The sequence below is a fragment of the Coregonus lavaretus genome (genome assembly GCF_964263955.1).
Source record: "Coregonus lavaretus genome assembly, chromosome: 11".
Lineage (NCBI taxonomy): Eukaryota > Metazoa > Chordata > Actinopteri > Salmoniformes > Salmonidae > Coregonus > Coregonus lavaretus.
Window position 1 is genome coordinate 42,651,952 of NC_139998.1, and position 14,702 is coordinate 42,666,653.

Genomic DNA, 14,702 nt, shown 5'->3' on the forward strand with positions numbered 1-14,702 from the left:
TTAAATGCAATTGGTGCCAATGTTTCTTGTTGTAATTTCTGAACTCACTTATCTATTTATTTTGTTTTCAATTGTCTGTTACTTCCGCAGGTAAGGAATGCTGTTTGTGATCCACGAGTTTAAAACCACTGTTGCTGGGTTCCAAACAACTGGGAACTAGAAACTCTGAAATCTCCAAACTCCGACATCAGTGCGTTCACGACAACTGGGAACTCGGGGAAAAAAATTACTCCGACTGGGAACCGTAATCCAACTCGGAATTCCAACTCGGGAACTCGGACCTATTTCTAGAGCTCGACTTTCCGACCTGAAGATCACTGACGTCATTATTTGACCTTGTATTTTTTCCGAGTTCCCAGTTGTCTTGAACGCACCATGAATGAGCACCATCACTGATGCCGCATTCATGTACCAGTCGGAACTTGCAAACTCGGAAATGTCCGACTTGCTAACTGGTTGTAGTTATACACGTGCGGTGTTCAACCAATTACATAGTTCCGACTAGCAGATGACGCTGCAAGAGTATCCTCCTATGTGACGACAGCAGAGGAAATATCTGCTTGCAAGATTGCAGCGTCTATCAGGAAGTGAAGAAAACAACTGAAAATAATTAGTTGGACCAAATTCCTTGTTTCGGTCCATTTAAAGCAATAATTCGATTGAAAACATAACTGCGAACGGATCTGGTATTCAGAATAAGAAACACATTCGTGGTAAGTTTAATTTAAGCGTTTCATAAAGCTAAAACACGGCGCGAGCGACACATCGGCAGCTAACCATAGCTATCAATCCCTACTCGATTGGCTCAAGACTCCTTCTCAAGCGGCTTGATTTCAGCTAGCAGCATAGCTAGCATGGTAGCCAGGCAAGCTAACAGTCGTCGCACTTCGATAGCACCAATTTGTTTAGCTAACTAACGTTGGTGAATGTGTAACTAAGTGGTATTTAACGTTATTTTGAAGTTAATACTACTGAAAGATTGTTGTCAAATATCTGTTTTAGTTTTTTAGTAGGTTGGTTTTCGCAAAGTTCTCAATCTTCGTTTAACTATAGTTATTTCTAGCCAGCTGCTAACGCTAGTTAGTTACGTATTTGGTACTAACTAGCTAGCTCAGAGATAGCACCTCATTGGCTTGGCTAGTGGTAATCTAACTATCTCTGTCTTTGTACCAAAGATTTCCTCCAAATATTTTTATATTGCTTTGTTAGCTAGCCTAGCTAGTTCCCGGCATTGTAGGGACATGATTTGCCATCAAAGTACTTTAAAAATTAAAGTTGAACGTTATTTGATTTATCAGACTTGCATTTACAGATAACCTTAACTTTTGTTTTCTAGCTATCTGGAAAGTATTTGAAATAGCTAGCTAGATAGCGAACGTTAGGCTTTTGTTTACATGAAGTCTATGGTATTGTTGGCTATTACGCTTCCATAAATGTAAAGCCTTTACTTTACTAATGAACCGCGTTAGTTTTTTTTATTAACATTGACAAGGCATTGCCTTTGAGTGATCATCGGTTGAACCTTTTAGTTATGTAGTTAAATTCTAAAATGTAGTTTGCTAATAGAATACACAACAGGTTAATAGGCCTTTCTGAATCAGTGGACAGTGTGACCAGCTTTTCTTTGTCATTTGACAAACATTTAATGTAAATTCACATTACATTTAACACATTTCTCTTTTCATAGCTAGTACTTTTTGATAGGATGAATACAAAGTAGACAACCATATCCCAATAGAATATAGATGGATAAGGCTCAGATGGAAAACAGACATTTTAGTTTTTAATTCAAGTAGTTACATACAACTCAATAATTCTGTGTGGGTTTGCGAGGTGTATGATAAGACACTGACAGTCAAAGGCAAGGCAGCACATCTCTTGTTTGGCTGAAAGACTGACCTTTTCTATATGAATGTTGCATGCTCAGGGCCATAGGCACTGGCAGGCATACTGACTCTAGTCACAATGCAGTTCCAGACCTGTCTGCAGGGGTTTTTCTGGCTGGCTCAAAAGGGGGCTTAGGTAATGGGTGTGGTCGGATCGGCTGAATTTTAGAGGCCCTGTCTTGGCGACTTATCGTAATTTGTGCATTTTTAAGACACTTTCCTGGAATTCTACACTTTTCCATGGAGCTGAGAGAAAATGTTGCAGTTTTAAAGCTCCTTGCCTGCCATTCTACATATTCTGCCATGGAGCTGCAAGAAAATGTTGCAGTTTTAAAGCAAGTTTCCTGCAATTCTATGCGTTTTGCAATGGCTAGTGCTGTGTTCTTTTGCTCAAAAATAATAACAAAATCTGCAAAATTCATTGTTTGGGGATTTTCAATTCTTCCTGACTGTGTAGCTTTTATTTGTGATTGTTAGTTCTCAAAGATCATATTATAAAAAATATAAAGGGTTTATTATCATCTACATAGTGTCTATCTGGTTTTAGTCGTTTACGTTTATACTGAAAGCGTTTTTCCATCCCTAATTTTGATTTATTTTTTACACTGTTTAGATTTAGGCATCCCGAGGAAAAATCCCTGGTCTGTACTTGTGAAGAAAGGAAATGTTGACACGCATTGTGCTGAAGCTTTATGTGTGTTTTTATGAGAGTGGAGTGGGGGAGAGCAGGAGGCAATGCATGTGTCATTGTAGCTCGCTTGGATTGTAGATCACTGACAGCTGTGAGGAGGCATTGACCCTTTAAGCTTTAGTCCTGCTTGTCTGAGTATGTGTGCAACTACAGTGGAACTTTATAGGCCTAGCTGTAGAAATGTTAGCTCTTGTGTCTGCCTGGCATGATACCACAAGCGTTTTTTTTTATGGCTGGCAGTTGAGATTTTCTTGATTCCTTGAAGGCACAAGTAAGGATAATTTCTCATGAAGAAATCAAATGACCATTCTCTTACAAATCTGTAGCCACTTACACAATTTCTTCCCAGCAGAGTACAATTGCCAGAGTCACTTCGCTGCCTGCAGGCTAGTCAGGGAAAATGCTAACCTTGACACAGGTTGCCATGGCAATTTTTCCATGGTCATTTCCCCTAGTGAGAGATGCTATTTGCTGATTACGAGTTGAATATGCTCTTGTTACTGAGCTTCCTGTTTATCCACCAAGGCTGTGGGGCGCGAGATAGAGAGGGGTTAAACATTCATGACATCAAGGCCAATGACCATGGACTTGGTGTCATGAATTTCTAACCTCTCTCTCGCTCCCCACGGCTACTGGATCTTAATGGCAACACACAGGCTCTTTAACTATCACGCAGGAATAGGCCTACTGAATGGAAACCACAAGCTTCCCCCCTCTCCTCGCTGTCAGCAGTGCACCCCAGAGCTCGATCAATAGACGCCTGTTCACTTCGTGACATGTGTTGACATCATGTCAGGAGTGTAAAAAAAAAAAACTCTACTCCACTGTTCTTCTTTTGGCACATCCTGTGAAAAAGAGGTGTTGACAAAAGCAAATGGATCTTACATGAATAATACATTCTAAATGTTGACGTCTTTGTATTGAAGATACAAACTAACATGTAGGCTAATGAAAAATGTATGCACTCACTAACTGTAAGTCGCTCTGGATAAGAGTGTCTGCTAAATGACTAAAATGTAAAATGCTAAGTCTTCCGTTGGATGTATTCCTAGATAATCTTATGTTTATAAATGTGTTAGAACCAAAATACCAATGCTCATTGATGTCTTGCTGAGTGACTTGAGCCACAGCCTTGCTCCTGGTCACTGTCTCCCAGTGTGGGGGTGCTGCTCTACTGCTCTCCCCTCCCCCTGCGTCAGCAAGTGCTCTCCAGCCCCACCCTTTCTGCCAGAGCTCTGAAGGGCACAAGGCTCTGTTGTTGAGCGCAGCAGGGACAGGGAGCAGGGCGTGTGATTTAATGCACCCAAACAGCCCCCTCGTTCTCTTTTTCGCAGTCAGCTCACTGCTTCCCCTCCTCTTCCCCTGACATGGACTTTTGGTGCTGTGCTACCACCACTCTCTCCCCTCAATCCAGAGCTAGTGATAAATCAAATTTATGGCCTCTGGGCTGATTGGAGCAAGAGTGAAAAATGTAGAGTGGAGGAGGAGCAGAGGAGAGGTGGGGGGAGTCAGGGATGGGTAATGGGTTTGACTGTTCCTGTCTTTCCTGGAATCTGGCTTTCATTAGGTAGGCTAATGGTTTATGTATTAAACATGAGCCAGTAGAGCCATGGTTCTTGCAGGAAAAAAGGGCATACTGTTCCTACTACACAGTCAGAGGCAACACATATAGCCTTTTATGGTTGGCTATGTCCTATGTGTGTCTCAGCCACATAAGAGCCATTCTGAAGATGATTAAAATGCAGGAGAGGGTGCTCAATGCTGTGCCTTTCAGTAGGCTGAGGAGTGTCAACATCCTTCTCTGAAAAGCAAACATTGAAATTTCAACATGGGACTAATCCAGGAAGGAAATATTAACAACCACATTGATGGATGAAGATGATTGTCATTGTCCAAGCTAGCCTAGATTGTGGGTAGTGACATGTAAGATTTGATATTTTAACACATACCCAACCACATCTGGTACTTATGAAGTAGGCTACCGGGAAATGTATTCATAGCATGAGTAATATTTGCATTCATAAATGACAAAAAGTGAGTTGTAGTTTTGCATGTACTCAGAGCATTCCCATGAGTACCTACATAAATATATGATTGCAAATTAGCTGCCATTTCTGCTATTCTGTCATCAGTTATGTGTGTGTAAAAACTGCAGAGCAGGGCCGTTTCATTAGTAGTTCATTTATGGAGAAAGATTAGAAACTGAGACTGTATTGAGTGTAGTGTTGCTGGTTCAGAGGATGGTATTTATTGTGTGGATAGTTTTAGTCAAAACTCGTTTGTAAGTGTAACCTGGTCCTGGATCTCTATGTGCTTTATCTTAATCCTCTGCGTGACAACGACAGACGCTCGAGGAGTTGTCTTAAGGAGAAAACTCACCAGACCGATTTGTTTATTTTCTTTTGTTTCAGTTTCGCTTGCCTTGCATGGGTAGATTTTGCAATCAACATCTCCGTCTCTCTATTCCTCACATCCTCCTCCCAAATCCGAACACACACCTATCACAAAGTTAAACTCAGCACGTCCGGTGCCAGCCTTCGTTGTTGACAAAACGTGTTTTACTAGCCTGAGTTACAATACTCTACACCACCATTAATTTTTCACATTGTAAATTTGACTAACATTCAAATTAATTGTGTGTTTGGTGTAGGCTTACTTTGGCCTGACGGTTTTGATAGACGTGTAATTCTCTTTCGGACAAGTTTAGAATTCCCTGTTAAGTAGAGAGACACGGAAGCCCAGCTAGCTTAGCTAGCCTGTAGCCTCAAATGGAGGACGCTAACAAACGTTTTCCACGTAGCAGGAGCGGTGTTTATTTTGCTTTATTCCAGGACAATGTGGACCGCCCTGACTTTCAATGTGCAACTGTTTGCTTACAGGGGAGAAGTGGCTGCTTTTAGCAAACAAGTAGCGAAGTTACACAAGCTACTGGGGAATCCACGCCTGCCTACTTTCTCTTTCTCTTCTGCCCCAGTAGCCGGACGCCGCTCTGGCCTGGTGGAAATGTCATCGCCTTGTCGCTTTCCACAGCCGACTGGCCAGTACTCTGAAGGGATCCCTCCCCAAAGGGGTCTCCCCCTTCCCTGGAGAATGAAGTGAGTAGGATGCTCCTGGATGACTTGGTGGATGTTCCTGTTCTCGATCCTTCCAACCAGCCATGGAGGAAGTCGAAAACAGTGACCTCTGGCAACGAGGTCCTCCTTGGCAAAGGTAAGGCCGGACCGGACACAGACTAGAAACAGCTTTGCCGCCTTGGATCCAGAGGTTCCGGTGCCACCTTCCCTGGGGGCTTCAGATTCGAGATCGGAGCCGGAGGTACCTGCGCCGTTGTCTTGTGTTCGGTCTCCCTCTCCAGTGGCTTTTACCTCAGGTTCAGATCCTCAGAGCGCTCCCCCTCATCGGACGGTGAGACTGTCTAAGACTCCGGCCCGTTCACGATGGATACTACAGCTGGCTCGGGTCCATCGGGCCCTTCGGTCCTCAAGGGCTTTGCGAAACCACTTGAGGCGAAAGAACAGCTGGACCTCCTCGGGCATTGCACCATCTGTCGTCATCGGCAGCTCTATGGTAAGAAACATCTTGGTTCCCGGGACAAAAACCTTGTGTTATCTTGGAGAACGAGTACAGGACATAACAAGGCTACTTCCGACTGTTCTGCGACAGCTGCCGGGAGCTGACGCTGTCGTAGTCCATGTGAGGTCAAATGACATAAGGAGGGCTAGCTCGGAACTGCTGGAAAATAGATTTTAAAGAATTGATTCTACCTCTGAAAGATTCCAAAAAGCGGCCAATTATTTCAGGTCCGGTACTATCGTTTGGCCGTGGGTGTGAAAGATTCAGTAGGCTACTGGCATTACACACCTGGCTAAAAGATTACTGTAGCTAAGTTGGAATAACTTTTATAGCTAACTTTGACACCTTCTGGAATAAGAAGATGCTCTACAGAAATGACGGAGTCCATCCAAATCATCTTGGCTCCTGGATTCTGTCCACACATTTCAAGGCTGCGTTGAGACAATGACTAATCAATGACCCAAGCTCAGCTCAGATAATCCCTACCATTGTGTCGCTGAGTTGTAGTAATGCTGCAGAAAATTTAAATAATCCCAGTGGCTTTGGCAGTCACAATGTACAGTGAGGGGAAAAAAGTATTTGATCCCCTGCTGATTTTGTACGTTTGCCCACTGACAAAGAAATAATCAGTCTATAATTTTAATGGTAGGTTTATGTGAACAGTGAGAGACAGAATAACTAACAACAAAATAATCCAGAAAAACGCGTGTCACAAATGTTATAAATTGATTTGCATTCTTATGAGGGAAATGAGTATTTGACCCCTCTGCAAAACATGACTTAGTACTTGGTGGCAAAACCCTTGTTGGCAATCACGGAGGTCAGACGTTTCTTGTAGTTGGCCACCAGGTTTGCACACATCTCAGGAGGAATTTTGTCCCACTCCTCTTTGCAGATCTTCTCCAAGTCATTAAGGTTTCGAGGCTGACGTTTGGCAACTCGAACCTTCAGCTCCCTCCACAGATTTTCTATGGAATTAAGGTCTGGAGACTGGCTAGGCCACTCCAGGACCTTCATGTGCTTCTTCTTGAGCCACTCCTTTGTTGCCTTGGCTGTGTGTTTTGGGTCATTGTCATGCTGGAATACCCATCCATGACCTATTTTCAATGCCCTGGCTGAGGGAAGGAGGTTCTCACCCAAGATTTGACGGTACATGGCCCCGTCCATCGTCCCTTTGATGCGGTGAAGTTGTCCTGTCCCCTTAGCAGAAAAACACCCCCAAAGCATAATGTTTCCACCTCCATGTTTGACGGTGGGGATGGTGTTCTTGGGGTCATAGGCAGCATTCCTCCTCCTCCAAACACGGCGAGTTGAGTTGATGCCAAAGAGCTCGATTTTGGTCTCATCTGACCACAACACTTTCACCCAGTTCTCCTCTGAATCATTCAGATGTTCATTGGCAAACTTCAGACTGGCCACTGGCCTGTATATGTGCTTTCTTGAGCAGGGGGACCTTGCGGGCGCTGCAGGTTTTCAGTCCTTCACGGCGTAGTGTGTTACCAATTGTTTTCTTGGTGACTATGGTCCCAGCTGCCTTGAGATCATTGACAAGATCCTCCCGTGTAGTTCTGGGCTGATTCCTCACCGTTCTCATGATCATTGCAACTCCACGAGGTGAGATCTTCCATGGAGCCCCAGGCCGAGGGAGATTGACAGTTATTTTGTGTTTCTTCCATTTGCGAATAATCGCACCAACTGTTGTCACCTTCTCACCAAGCTGCTAGGCGATGGTCTTGTAGCCCATTCCAGCCTTGTGTAGGTCTACAATCTTGTCCCTGACATCCTTGGAGAGCTCTTTGGTCTTGGCCATGGTGGAGAGTTTGGAATCTGATTGATTGCTTCTGTGGACAGGTGTCTTTTATACAGGTAACAAACTGAGATTAGGAGCACTCCCTTTAAGAGTGTGCTCCTAATCTCAGCTCGTTACCTGTATAAAAGACACCTGGGAGCCAGAAATCTTTCTGATGGAGAGGGTCAAATACTTATTTCCCTCATTAAAAGGCAAATCAATTTATAACATTTTTAACATGCGTTTCTCTGTACTTTTTTTGTTGTTATTCTGTCTCTCACTGTTCGAATAAACCTACCATTAAAATGATAGGCGGATCATTTCTTTGTCAGTGGGCAAACGTACAAAATCAGCAGGGGATCAAATACTTTTTTCACTCACTGTAAGTAATCTAATTTATGCCCCCCTAACTCTCCTGAATGCCTCTGTCGCTCCTACAGCTATTGTATACAGTAATCATGTGAATATGAACTAGAGTTATACTGTTAGCACTGAGGCGGTGTGCCCTAGTAGGAAGTAAACTGTGTGCAGCTCACCCTGCACTATCGGCTCAAACATAAATAACATTATCATGTCTACTTCTGATAAGCTTCCCAGTAAAGCAATAAAAACAATCAAGCATCCCAGAAAAGTGCTAAAAATAGCCCACATTAACATATGTAGCCTAAGAAACAAGGTTAATGAAATCAGTTACTTGCTAGTAACGGATGACATTCATATTCTGACTATCTCTGAAACTCACTTAGATAATACATTTAATACCGAGGTAGCGATGTATGGCTATAACTTCTGCAGAAAATACAGAAATGCCAATGGGGGCGGTGTTGCGGCCTATATACAGATCCACATTCCTGTAAAGCTTAGAGAGGATCTCATGCTAAATACTGTTGCCTCACCTAAAGCACATTATTGTGGGAAGCTGCTATAGACCACCAAGTGCTAACAGTCTGTATCTGGATAATACACTATATATTAGGGCTGATCCCATTTAATCGACTGGTCAATAGGCAGTTTTTTTTTTGTCGAGCAGTTGCATATTATTATTTTTCTTCCCCAATGGTGCACAAGACACCTGTCTGATTTGCACCTGTCTCAGTGGAAGCCACGGGGATGGCACAGTCCATCACTCTAAGACGTGATACTGAAATTGTATGTGGTTATATTATGTAAAAATAATTGTGCAACACTAATAAATCAATATATTATTTTATAACAAATGCGCTTTCTTCCGCGTTGGATAAGGTCGCTGTCCACTGTTCTGAAACAATCTTCAGTGAGACATAGAATTGGCACCTTTCCCTAAATGCATAATAGCAAAGTTAACCAGCATGTTGGAATTGAGAACAATGCGGTGTAGGCAGCAGAGGCGAGGAAACAGCCCTTGCCTTAGCTTAATTGTCTATGAAAATTGAGGAGAGAAGAAACCCCAACTTAATTATGTCTATAATCAATTGCCTAACTGTTAAATGTGCCTCGTTTTATAAATCATCCATATATACAGTGAGGGAAAAAAATATTTGATCCCCTGCTGATTTTGAACGTTTGCCCACTGACAAAGAAATGATCAGTCTATAATTTTAATGGTAGGTTTATTTGAACAGTGAGAGACAGAATAACAACAACAAAATCCAGAAAAACGCATGTCAAAAATGTTATAAATTGATTTGCATTTTAATGAGGGAAATAAGTATTTGACCCCTCTGCAAAACATGACTTAGTACTTGGTGGCAAAACCCTTGTTGGCAATCACAGAGGTCAGACGTTTCTTGTAGTTGGCCACCAGGTTTGCACACATCTCAGGAGGGATTTTGTCCCACTTCTCTTTGCAGATCTTCTCCAAGTCATTAATGTTTCGAGGCATTACATTTGGCAACTTGAACCTTCAGCTCCCTCCACAGATTTTCTATGGGATTAAGGTCTGGAGACTGGCTAGGCCACTCCAGGACCTTAATGTGCTTCTTCTTGAGCCACTCCTTTGTTGCCTTGGCCATGTGTTTTGGGTCATTGTCATGCTGGAATACCCATCCACGACCCATTTTCAATTCCCTGGCTGAGGGAAGGAGGTTCTCACCCAAGATTTGATGGTACATGGCCCCGTCCATCGTTCCTTTGATGCGGTGAAGTTGTCCTGTCCCCTTAGCAGAAAAACACCCCCAAAGCATAATGTTTCCACCTCCATGTTTGACGGTGGGGATGGTGTTCTTGTGGTCATAGGCAGCATTCCTCCTCCTCCAAACACGGCGAGTTGAGTTGATGCCAAAGAGCTCCAATTTGGTCTCATCTGACCACAACACTTTCACCCAGTTCTCCTCTGAATCATTCAGATGTTCATTGGCAAACTTTAGACGGGCCTGTATATGTGCTTTCTTGAGCAGGGGGACCTTGCGGGCGCTGCAGGATTTCAGTCCTTCACGACGTAGTGTGTTACCAATTGTTTTCTTGGTGACTATGGTCCCAGCTGCCTTGAGATCATTGACAAGATCCTCCTGTGTAGTTCTGGGCTGATTCCTCACCGTTCTCATGATCATTGCAACTCCACGAGGTGTTTCTTCCATTTGCGAATAATCGCACCAACTGTTGTCATCTTCTCACCAAGCTGCTTGGCGATGGTCTTGTAGCCCATTCCAGCCTTGTGTAGGTCTACAATCTTGTCCCTGACATCCTTGGAGAGCTCTTTGGTCTTGGCCATGGTGGAGAGTTTGGAATCTGATTGATTAATCACTTCTGTGGACAGGTCTCTTTTATACAGCTAACAAGATGACATTAGGAGCACTCCCTTTAAGAGTGTGCTCCTAATCTCAGCACGTTACCTGCATAAAAGACACCTGGGAGCCAGAGATCTTTCTGATTGAGAGGATGTCAAATACTTATTTCCCTCATTAAAATGCAAATCAATCTATAACATTTTTGACATGCGTTATTCTGGATTTTGTTGTTGTTATTCTGTCTCACTTTTCAAATAAACCTACCATTAAAATTATAGACTGATCATTTCTTTGTCAGTGGGCAAACGTACAAAATCAGCAGGGGATCAAATACTTTTTTCCCTCACTGTATCTACAGAAATAAGACAGATCTTGCTTCTGTTGCCTGTTTCAGTGTTTGTTTAATAGCCTACTGATTCCGTGAGCACCTAGCCTCATGCAACGGAAAAATGTTGGAGAAAGCAATTTCACAGGAGTACATTTTTTTTTGGCTTTAGAACAGGCTGCTATTACTTATAATTTATTTCGTGTTTACACTATTCCAAACAGGCATAAAAATAATTTTTTAAATAATATTGTAATCTAACAGCACCTGTTTGTCACACATATGCACACATATGCACACAGCTCTCACTCCTATACCCTTCTTTTTCTTGATCTCCTTACTGTTATTATTATCATCATTATAATAATAAGTAATGTCGTTATCATTAGTAGGCTTTATATAGTAGCCGTGTATAGCGTGTCCTGTTTAGTCTTAATACCGTAACTTACTCAGGCCTATATTTCAATATATAGGCTACTGTATCAATCAATCATTCGTTCATGCCATCACACAGCATACGATACATAAATAAGGGAGCTTTCAGTAATATAATTTTTTCTCTCATTAGAACAGACTCTCTGGTATACTTTCTTTTAGTGTTTTCACTGTTCGAAATGGTCAAAAATATATAATATTGCACTATAAAAAAAACAAAACAAAAATTTGTCCCATCGCTGCAACTCCCATATGGACTCGGGAGAGGCGAAGGTCGAGAGCCATGCGTCCTCCTAAACATGACCCTGCCATGCCGCACTGCTTCTTGACACACTGCTCGCTTAACCCGGAAGCCAGCCGCACCAATGTGTCGGAGGAAACACCGTACAACTGGCGGCAGTGTCAGCGTGCATGCGCCCTTCCCGCAACAGGAGTCGCTAGAGTGTGATGGGACAAGGTCATCCCGGCCGGCCAAACCCTCCCCTAACCCGGACGATGCTGGGCCAATTGTGCGCCGCCTCAAGGGTCTCCTGGTCACGGCCGGCTGCGACACAGCCCGGGATCGAACCCGGATCTGTAGTGACGCCTCAAGCACTGCAATGCAGTGCCTTAGACCGCTGCGCCACTCGGGAGGCGCCCCAAAAATATAACATTAATCTAACAGCAACTGTTTGACACACATAATACTCACGCAACGCTTGCTCCTATACCCTCCTTTTTCTTGATCTCCAGTAGTTTCCACAACTAAGTAAAATGTCTCCCACAGATCTGACATCCCCTTTCTCTCCTGAGCAACCAGTAAACATTAGCCAGTTTCAAGTTTCTTTTTCACATCCTCCTCATCCATTTTGCTGTTACTGTGTTCAGAGTTTGTTATAATCAATTTATTGATGTGATTATGATAGGCTTTACAGTACCATTCAAATGTTTGGACACACCTACTCATTCAAGGGTTTTTCTTAATTTTTTACTATTTTCTACATTGTAGAATAATAGTGAAGACATCAACTATGAAATAACACACATGGAATCATGTAGTAACCAAATAAGTGTTAAACAAATCAAAATATATTTGAGATTCTTAAAATAGCCACCCTTTGCCTTCATGACAGCTTTGCACACTCTTGGCATTCTCTCAACCAGCTTCACCTGGAATGCATTTCCAACAGTCTTGAAGGAGTTCCCACATATGCTGAGCACTTGTTGGCTGCTTTTCCTTCACTCTGCCATCCGACTCATCCCAAACCATCTCAATTGGTTTGAGGTCGGGGGATTGTGGAGGCCAGGTCATCTGATGCAGCACTCCATCACTCTCCTCCTTGGTAAAATTGCCCTTACACAGCCTGGAGGTGTGTTGGGTCATTGTCCTGTTGAAAAACAAATGATAGTCCCACTAAACCCAAATCAGATGGGTTGGCGTATCGCTGCAGAATGCTGTGGTACCCATGCTGGTTAAGTGTTCCTTGAATTCTAAATAAATCACAGACAGTGTCACCAGCTAAGCACCCCCACACATAACACCACCTCCATGCTTTACGGTGGGAACTACACATGGGGAGATCATCCGTTCACCCACACCGCGTCTCACAAAGACACGGCGGTTGGTACCAATTAGGACTCCAGACCAAAGGACACATTTCCACCGGTCTAATATCCATTGCTTGTGTTTCTTGGCCCAAGCAGGTCTCTTCTTATTATTTGTGTCCTTTAGTAGTGGTTTCTTTGCAGCAATTCGACCATGAAGGCCTTATTCACACAGTCCCCTCTGAACAGTTGATGTTGAGATGTGTCTGTTAATTGAACTCTGTGAAGCATTTATTTGAGCTGCAATTTCTGAGGCTGGTAACTCTAATGAACTCCTCTGCAGCAGAGCTAACTCTGGGTCTTCCTTTCCTGTGGCGGTCCTCATGAGAGCCAGTTTCATCATAGTGCTTGATGGTTTTTGCAACTGCACTTGAAGAAACTTTCAACGTTCTTAATGTTCTGTATTGACTGACCTTCATGTCTTAAAGTAATGATGGACTGTCGTTTCTCTTTGCTTATTTGAGCTGTGCTTGCCATAATATGGACTTGGTCTTTTACCAAATAGGGCTATCTTCTGTATACCCCCCCCTTCCCCCCCCCCCTACCTTGTCACAACACAACTGATTGGCTCAAACGCATTAAGAAGGAAAGAAATTCCACAAATTAACTTTTAAGAAGGCACATCTAAGATCACCATGTGCAATGCCAAGCTTCAGCTGTAGTGGTGTAAAGCTTGCCGCCATTGGACTCTGGAGCGATGGAAATGTGTTCTCTGGAGTAATGAATTACGCTTCACCATCTGGCAGTCCGACGGACAAATCTTGGTTTGGCGGGATGCCAGAAGAACGCTACCTGCCCCAATGCATAGTGCCAACTGTAAAGTTTGGTGGTGGAGGAATAAGGGGGCTGTTTTTCATGGTTTGGGCTAGGCCCCTTAGTTCCAATGAAGGGACATCTTAACAGTACAGCATACAATGACAGTCTGGACAATTCTGTGCTTTCAACTTTGGCAACAGTTTGCGGAAGGCCCTTCCTGTTTCAGCATGACAATGCACCCGTGCACAAAGTGAGGTCCATAAAGAAATGGTTTGTCATCAAGCTGGCCAGGTTATCAGTCAACCTACCAGGGTATTTACAAACCGCGCAGGAATGAAATCATCCACATGTATTGATCACATCTTTACTAATGCTGCAGAAATCTGCTCTAAAGCAGTATGAAAATCCATAAGAAGTAGTGATCATAATATAGTAGCTATATCTAGGAAAACAAAGTTCCAAAAGCTGGGCCTAATATCATGTATTAGAGGTCATACAATACATTTGGTAGTGATTCCTATGTTGATGATGTAAATAATATTTGCTGGTCTGTGGTATGTAATGAGGAGCAACCAGACGCTGCACTTGACACATTTATGAAATTGCTTATTCCAGTTCCTAATAAGCTTGCACCCATTTTAAGAAAATGACTTAAAAAACTTAAATCCCAGTCAATTGATGAGGAATTTTAAAATGGTATGGTAGAAAGGGATGAGGCAATAGGAACGGCAAATAAGTCTGGCTGCACGACCGATTTGGTAAACATACTGCAAATTGAGAAATCGTGTGACTAAACTGAATAAAAAGAAGAAACTATACATTGAAACAAAGATGAATGATAGTGAAAAGCTTTGGAGCACCCTAAATGAAATCATTGGAAAAAAGGCAAACTCTGCTCCATCATCCATTGAATCAGATGGCTCATTAATCACAACCTACTGATATTGCGAACTACTTT

General features: G+C 42.9%; 1 protein-coding gene and 1 pseudogene across 2 annotated transcripts in view; one reads left to right on the plus strand and one right to left on the minus strand.

The window, feature by feature from the left end:
• LOC311137550 (transmembrane 6 superfamily member 1-like) overlaps positions 1 to 230 on the minus strand; it is a 33,303-nt pseudogene extending 33,073 nt beyond the window's left edge. The window contains exon 1 of the transcript XR_014615460.1: positions 49 to 230. The product of XR_014615460.1 is annotated as a transmembrane 6 superfamily member 1-like (transcript). The remainder of the gene's footprint in view (positions 1 to 48) is intronic.
• A 306-nt stretch (positions 231 to 536) lies between these two features.
• Positions 537 to 14,702, plus strand: part of LOC311137630 (protein strawberry notch homolog 2-like) — a 120,572-nt gene continuing 106,406 nt past the window's right edge. Inside the window, exon 1 of the mRNA XM_084172136.1 lies at positions 537 to 713. The gene's annotated coding sequence lies outside the window, so the exon portion shown is untranslated. The remainder of the gene's footprint in view (positions 714 to 14,702) is intronic.